Source organism: Cupressus sempervirens, chromosome 8 (assembly GCF_028749045.1).
Source record: "Cupressus sempervirens isolate cs-2001-9-10 chromosome 8, ASM2874904v1, whole genome shotgun sequence".
NCBI lineage: Eukaryota > Viridiplantae > Streptophyta > Pinopsida > Cupressales > Cupressaceae > Cupressus > Cupressus sempervirens.
Genome location: NC_143125.1, coordinates 826,028,979 through 826,037,935, shown reverse-complemented (window position 1 = coordinate 826,037,935; position 8,957 = coordinate 826,028,979). Strand labels below are relative to the sequence as shown.

Genomic DNA, 8,957 nt, shown 5'->3' with positions numbered 1-8,957 from the left:
CTATTTCTATCACGCATATGGCAGGAACTATGATGCTTCGCGTCATTTGTTTCATTTTTGCCATGTTATATCTTTCATAAGAGTCCATTATCTTTTTCTTCTTAACCATGCTAACTAATTTATTTTTTAGTAGGTTGTATATGTAAGCAAGGAGAAGATCATCTCAGAAACCTATGGAGGCTCATTGATGATCTTATATAACATAGTGGATTTTGGATTTGGAAGTGCACGTTTGAAGAAATTTCTAATAGAAGAAGTGAACTTAGCTATCTAGACAAATATGATTGAAACTGTATATATTTTATATGTTGCTCTGCCATTGATGAAGAAGAGAGGGGGCAATCTCACAACTTTTGTTCTGAAAATTGGTTTTCTCTACTGTTGAGCTTGTTATTGTTTCGTTTATGCATGAAATTTGTAGACACGTATTTTTACATTCTATTATATTATATGGTGCAAAAATATTCTTCTACTTCTCCACGCATCTAAAAAGCAGAATAAAACACTTAGAAATCTTATACTAAATATCAAATAAGATCTGGAGGAATAGGATAATCTCGTCCACGTTATTGTCCAAATCAAGTATTACTTTACAAGTACTTAGTGCCTACTATCCATACCAGCATAAGTTATACATTACACTTTTTCCATTATGGATCGATTTCGATCTTGAAGTGATCGAGAACACTCTTCAATGAATTCCCTTGGCTGAAGAATACGCCCATGAATTCTTCAAACATGTAACCTCTGTACAGAGCCGGATGTTCCTTATCCACCATTGATTCAGTAGGAGAAATGAAGGCATCTAACGGAGGCCCATAGAAGGTGGGAATAGACATCCTTGCAGTGGTTCCATTGGTTATAGCCCTGTGCATGATGCTTTTGAGTCTTCCATTGCTGACAACCTGATAAAACCCACACAAAAACAACCCAAAATTCAGTCCTCACAAAAGCAGTTTAGAACAGGGGAAATTTGTGTTCAGTGAATAACACTTAATAATAATATAATAATAAACCTGAATTTGATCAGCCACATTGACCACGAGGGCAGTGGGTATGGGTTCTACAGAAAACCATTTCCCATCTTTGAGTACTTGCAGGCCACTCACATCTCCTTGCATCAGAACAGTAATGCCACTCTTATCTGAATGAGGTGCTGTGCCAAGTGTGAGATCTGGATTTGGGCATGGTGGATAGTAGTTTATGAACATTTCCCGGCTATGCTTTCCAAATATTCATTCAAATAATCAGAATGTTGTCCCAGAGCTTCAGAAATAGCAGCCAGAAGCCTTAAAACCAGCACTCTTATCTCCTTGCAATACTTCCCTACAATCTCTCTGTTTCAAAAAGGTGAAAAATGAGGAGAAAAAAAGGGGGTTATAAACTTTTGTTGGCAAACTCCTTTGTCTTTGTTACTACCTGTAAAGTGGAGGCTTCTGAGTGTTGGGTGATGCGACGCACTCCCCTGCCCACAGGTGGTTAATTACGTGGTGCTCCATGTTCACTAAAAGTCATGGCTTTTGGTGCAACGGCAAATGGGCCCTACAATTGGTATCAGAGCCTGATTTTGGCCTGGTCATGGGTTCAAATCTCCCCGGTGCATAAGCACCTGGTATGCGCGTCAAGGGGGAGATTGTTGGGTGATGCGACGCGCTCCCCTGCCCACAGGTGGTTAATTACGTGGTGCTCCATGTTCACTAAAAGTCATGGCTTTTGGTGCAACGACAAATGGACCCTACACTAAGGCCATGAATTGATAGATTCTTCCACTGGATGACATGGGTGTCTTAGATAATCCCTCCACTCAAAGAAATTGTCTTTGGTGGCACTTAAGCTTGTGGAAACCCTGACATCCTGCTTTGGGTCCTCTGAATAGAGAGCAACTCTGTCCTCCACAGGCATTTGAAAAAACTCTCTGCCAATGGCCATCATGTTTTTCATCACAGTTTCTGGCACTCCATGATTAATGATCTGAATGAATGATCCATACTGAAATTAGGCGATGCCCAAATAAAGAGAAAAAGAAACAAAACAAATCTTGATGTTTACCTGGAGGAATTCATCGTCCTCGCAAGCCCACTTAATCTCGCTGACTACCTTTAATCTATCAGGCCCATCTAAATCTTTGAGGTCTATGACTGGAAATGTGTATGAATCACATATCCTGGACAAGTCAGGTCGTTCATCCGGAGGAAAGATATAATTGTCCCGAACATTGAGATGATTGTGTCCATTGGACAAGAGTTTATACATAGCATTGAGAATAGACACAACATGGGTTGACGATGCTATCTTGTAATGAAAAGAAGATTGCTTCAGTTGCCCTCTGGTATTCATTTATTCTTAGATTGACTCCGAGCATTTAGTTGGCTTAAATAATGTTTTTGAGAGTTAGAGAAGACATGCATAAGTCGATTCAAATGCTATGGAAAACTCCATTATGATTGTAAAAATATTCATCTGTGGACTGTTATTTGGGACAGGTGAAATTGATATATGGTTTTTTAAGGAAAATTTTAACATCTTAAACGATGTCTATTTATAAGTTAAATTCGTAAACAAGAAAATTTCAGACAAAATAGTTTAGTTTAATTGATAAACAAGAGCTCTTGGGAGAGCTTGAGTCCCTGCCTTTGGACTTATGCAGTAACAAAATATATTTCAAACATATAAGCAGTCATGGAAACCTTAATTTCAAACGAACAATTTTGTTCAAAGATCATGAAATAAAAATGCTCACATTTTCTAAAAAGAAGAAAACATTGGAGCAGAGGATGAATATATTGAATAGTACATGGTGGTTGTATAAAAGGAATGTATATGCAAGTCTGTGGGTTCTGTTAACAACACCAAGACAATTCGGTGTTCAATTGTAATGGTACATAAATGAAGGATTATGTGAAGAAAACAAGTCACCCATCCAGTTTTGTTTGAAATAATCAAAGATCATATATATCAATATAAAAAGTGTGGAATAAAACATCCATTCTTGTATTAGTGCTCTGAATATAAACTACAGCCAATTTGCTTTCAAGAGAGAGTGTTAGGAAATAGAAAGAGAAAAATTCCTATAAAAAAAGACTAATCAGATAATATATATGATGATAGACAGGATTACATAGAACAGATTTTTTTTTTATTTACAGTCTTGTTATGATTCACCTGAGAGGAAGATCAGAGGAAATATAGGTAAGGTTTAGTTTGATGCCAAAGAGCTGCTCAAAATAGAGCTATTTACAAAAGCTAAAAGGAGATGACAAATTCTATTTAATTGTTAGCTACAGTTCGCTATTATGAAGTTCTCATCCAGTAGCAACCACAGATTTTGAACTCATTGTTTCCTGTATTTCGTTGTTATGGCTTTGCAATAACTCTGAACATTCAAATAGCCCTTGATGTTGGTAGTGCATTCTTCAAATTAGGAATATAGTGCAGATGATATTAATTGAACTGTATGATAGAAATAACCATCGTAGAGAGAAATAATAATATAAAATAAAATATTAAAATATATTTTAACAATTAAAAATGGTCAAAGTCCTAGAAGAGAAATGGAAATGAAGACAAATTTACATAAGATTGGAAGGTAACAAAAAATTATATGCAAAAATGTGGCGAATCACTAAACCCTACTAAAATATTATAAGAACAATATCATAGGAACTGTTGTGTACTGCTGATGTGAGGCCACATGGCTTGAAATTATTTCACCTGTGCACATGTTATGTCTGTGCTTTGACATGTTGAGTTGCCTTATGAACGTGGCATCAAATCTTTCATACAAGTATATTTGTTATATCGGAGACAATGATTGTTGTTGAAGGAGATGCATTTGAATTGTATTCTAGTTACAGTGTTCATAGATAACCGGCTGCGAGCATGAGCCATATATAGAGATTGGAATAGAGTAGATATGGATAGTTTGTTTGCAAGTAGTAAACTTATTTCCTGCAGGACATGAGGCATCCATAGGGTGGGAAATAACATGGCCCAACAGATTGCGTTGACTTGGCAGCAGAGAAGGGCTCCTTTAATCTCCCTTAATTTCCCAATTACCAATTCAAGTTGTAATCATCTGTCTCATCATGTCTATGATGATGTTTGTTGAAAGAGTTTCCATGGCAATTGTGATACCACTAGTATATCAGTTGTCAATACGTGCAGCTTATGGTTTGTCTTGGCCATCAGATAGGGTTATTGTTCAAGTCCTTGATTACTCCACTGGTCCAACAATGAAGGTTCTTGAATCTCAAATATGTGATAAGTTTACCGTATAACTAAATTTGATAGTTTTTTTGAAATTTAAAAAAGGCTATTTTAGATTGGGTTTTGTTTGCAATACATCATTGTTAAGATTTGTTTATATGGGCTCTGTTTGCGTGAGTACATTCAGAATATGTTCGTTCGTTTAGTCTGGGTTTGGCTAAATTATTTTTGGTTTTAGCTTCTTTAGGATGTTGTGTTGAGGTCTTATAACAGTGACCATAAGAATTGATGAAGAGATTGACAAAATTAAATGTCTTTGCTGACGGGATATGGATAGATTTTGACATTGAACCTGGAGGGAGCACTGCTCTTATAATGGGCTGGTTCCAAGTGTAGAGGAACCAAGATTCAGATTTTTTGCCTATGTCTGAACGGTTCTGCTTGGACCCGTTAAATAGGTTGAGGAGATTGCATCTGTACTGCAACTTTGGGCGTACATAAGGAGAGTCTTTTTGGGTTGTGATTTATGAATTTCAGCGGTTGAAATGACTGCCTGGGATGTGGGGAAATTGAGGAAGATGGAGTGTATGGGGCTTTAGGCAATTTTTGGCTCGTGATGAGCATGCAGCGAGGAGACATGGAAGAAGCAGCCATATTCGTGTACGAATTGGTATTCATCTGCTTCTTTCCTTGGGCTTCATCTTCGCGTTGGGAATTTCTGTGGCAGCGCTTCTTATCCCCTTATCCTCTGCTTCCCACGCAATAAATCTGAGTTGTATGCTCAGTTTTCCACATTAGAATTTGGGAGTTGGCGGCCGCTACCGTGCTGCAGGTATGGGCGGCCACAAATTACCCTGCGATCAGCAGGATCCCTGGTAATAACCCTGTTATGGCTAAAAGGCCATGGATTTAGGTCCCCAAGGGCTTGTGTTCCCCATGATTCTCATAACTTAAAGCAACACAGTCCACTGTGGAGATTGGTAATGGCGGTGAGGCGGTAACTCCATTACGCCACACGCCTTTTTCGAGATGCCCGAACCTATAAATTTCTGCACACGTCGCCTCATAATTTTCCTATTTTTGGCTTACAAAATTCGTAGTAAACCCCAGGAAATTGTCGCTGTCGCGCAACCAATCACAAAATGACAATAAGTATTTAATAATTAAATTTTAAATCGAAATTTACATCAACCTTTATGAAACTTTGGAAAATATCATAGTTTGTCTGCCATAAATTAATTGAGGGGGTAAACGAAAACATTAGTTCCCTGCCTTTAAAAGGCAGGGACTAATAAACTCATTTTAGAAATATTCTATCATCATAAAAAAGTGTTTATTTATGAATTGTTTTATTTCCATCTTAGGTTGGCTCATTTACAACATGCATAATTGATAAATAAACTCATATTAGGAATATTCTATCATCATAAAAAGTGTTGTGAACTGTTTTACTGTTTTATTTCCATCAGTCATTCATAGATAGATAAATTTGTTGATTTTATAAAATAAACAATTTAGAAGAAATGGGGTTATATATATATATGAATCAAAAAAATCTAATTATCATAAAAGATGTCTATTTCTAATTGTTTGATTTGGATTATTTGATAGAAGAAATTAAAGAAAAGTTTATAAACTAAGAACTTTATGAAAATAATATAAATTATAAACTGGTTTATTGAATCATTTGTAGATGAACTAAATTGATATAGAAAAAGATTAATTTGGTTCATAAGTCTAGAACTCTAATATCATAAAACAAGTTCATTTACAAGATCTCCCTTAATTAATAGAATCTAAAAAGAATAAATTTTTATTATAAAACATGTGCCAATATAATTTCTCATAGTTTTAGATTTTTTAATTACTTTTTCAGTGAATTGTATAACATGTCATTAGGTTTTAAGTTAGGTTTTAAGTTATGTAGAAGTAGTTTTAGATTTTTTAATTACTTTTTCAGTGAATTGTATAACATGTCATTAGGTTTTAAGTTATGTAGAAGTAGTTTTAGATTTTTTAATTACTTTTTCAGTGAATTGTATAACATGTCATTAGGTTTTAAGTTATGTAGAAGTACGACACATATAGAAATACCTAAATTTGACTATGAAGTTCAAATTTTGATGACTTTGATGAAGTGTTGGGAGTTAAATTTACTTGATGTTTGGTATATTCTTAGATTGTTCATTCATCGTGTGTAAGTCATTACTAACTATGAGATGGCTAAGGATTAGGATATATATATATATATATATTGCATTAATTGTTATTGTTAATTATTATCAAACATTTTTTTTATATGGTACATGTGAAATTGATATATGAGCTTCAAAAACATTTATCTTATCATAAAATATGTCTGCTTATAAATCATTTCATTTGAATCACTTATCATAGGTGAGCTTGATATACAAGGTCGTAAGGAAAACTCCATTATCATATAAAAGACATATGCTAATAAAATGTTTGATTTAGATAGTCTTGTGGCCATTCTATCATGGGTAATAAAATGTTTGATTTAGATAGTCTTGTGGCCATTCTATCATGGGTGTGTTCGTATTCTTCTGGATCCTTTCTTGTATGACTACTATACAGGGAGAGTCTAACTTTTTTGAAGTGGGTTCCCTTCATTAGGTTTTTACCAAGGTTGAAGGTAAAAATTGACTAGTGGTTTGCTCTTTGTTGGTGGGTTATTATATGGAGGTGGCTGACTTCCTACGGATAGAGGCTTGAAGAGGTACTATATTCTTGTACCTTGGTTTGAGCACTACGAGTTTCTTCAAGAGGCTTCCTTCGATTTTGTTTTTCCTTGTTCCTCCTTTCTCAAGAGAAAGATCAGGATTTCTCATGTTGTTGGTTTAGGGTTCTGGTCTAAACCCCTTTTTTTTCAAAGTTTAGTTTTACATTATTTGGGACCTAGTCCCTTATGGCTGTTGCTCAATTCAAAAGCTTTTTGAATCCACCTTTGTACAATTCCTTTCCTTTTGCCATTTTAATTTGATGTTACTTTTGTTGATGTGTACTTGTCCTTGATGCAATTGTAAAATGGTATGTGGTTGTTTGGAATATTCAACAAGCATATTTATGTTTCCATATTCACTCTACACATCGTGGTAATAGTTGAGTTTAAAGAATACAGTGGTTATACTTGGTGAAATTACTACCACATGTTAAGATTGTATGGTGCATTTCCAATGACATTTTATTTATGTTAAGAAATATCTTGTGTATTTAAAAGAAAGCCTTTTGATTCTTTCATTTCTGAAACCCTTAATTGGGTACTGCCATGGTCAAATGCATGCAATTTTCTTGTGGCTTCCTCAACATATTATGTTCTAAATCTATGATATATGTTATTTAGTTTTTCTTGTTGATTACAATGATGGTTTTCTTGAATCTATGTGAGCATTTTTTGAAGGTATTGTTCAAAGATTTTTCTATCTACAAACATGTCTTCATTGAATGTTTCCTCTTTGAAAAGCTACTCATACTATGAGGTATTCTTCACTACTACATTTGGCCCAAATTGTGATAGCCACCCATCGCAATTGCAATGACCAACCATCACCCGAGCAATAGTAACAAAAATTGGCCCCTGTCAGATGGGCGTCAGAATTTTTCCATCACAAATTGTGTGGCAAGGGTGTTCATTGCAATTGTGACAAACAAAGCCATTGCAATTTGGAAAGAAGAAGGGCGAAGAGTTCCTCTTTACATCGTCGTATGTGAGATGATTTATTGTCACATCTACAACGACCTACATTTTCAGAAGGTCATCACAGTGCCAATGGCATTGCTACAGGCCCGACAGGCATCCATCAAAATGGATGTCACGATGATGACAACATCCGATGGAAATGCCATTGGAGTGACGGTCATTTTTCGATAGTTTCTGTCACAATTGAGACAGAGTGTGATAGCAATGTGGTCGGACAGATGGTTGTCCATCGGACAAGCTGTTATAATTGTGATGAATTTTTGCATTATCAAAAAAAAAAAAGTTTAAGATGGTCCTATATGTTTGAATGGTCCTATCAAGAATCTTAAAGTAAATTCAATAGACAAATAGGGTATCGATTTCAAGAATAAAGCCTTAATGTAGTGAATTTATTTTTATAAACCCATCTTCCTAATTGGGTACATTTGAATTTAATATTGGATGCATAAATAAATCATTACAAATGTGAATTGGGCACAAGTATTTGATACATACCTTCAATTATGATTGAAGCTCCCAGATCTTCTCTTTCTTGCAAGACTCATCTAATATACTTGCAAAATCAATTTCTTGTTCTTCCTTTTCGGTAGTTCGGCTAGACATCACTCCTCTAGAAACATTGAAAAAAAATTGAAGACCACTCACTATGAAATAGGACACTTCTTTAGGGCTTCTCCATTACTCAACCCATAACACTCACACACAAACCTATTAAAACATAGTAATTCAACATTAAAATGACAATCATTCAACCTATTAATGGTTAACATCGAAATTGTTATTGTTTTTCTATTGTGCCAAGATCTCTTTGTTTATATATATAAATACATATATAGACACACACATATATGTGTGTGTATTTATGTATATATACATATACATATGTATATATATGTATATACATACATACATATATAGAGATCACAAGGCCATGACAACAAGATGTAGAGATTACAAGGGTATGTTAATGAAATGCAAAGATCACAAAGGCACATACATACATACATATACATACATACATACATACATGTAT

General features: G+C 34.9%; 1 pseudogene; it reads right to left on the bottom strand.

Annotated features, from left to right (window-relative positions):
• Positions 1 to 650: 650 nt before the first annotated feature.
• On the bottom strand, positions 651 to 8,527 carry LOC149544948 (protein DMR6-LIKE OXYGENASE 1-like; annotated as a pseudogene).
• Positions 8,528 to 8,957: the final 430 nt, after the last annotated feature.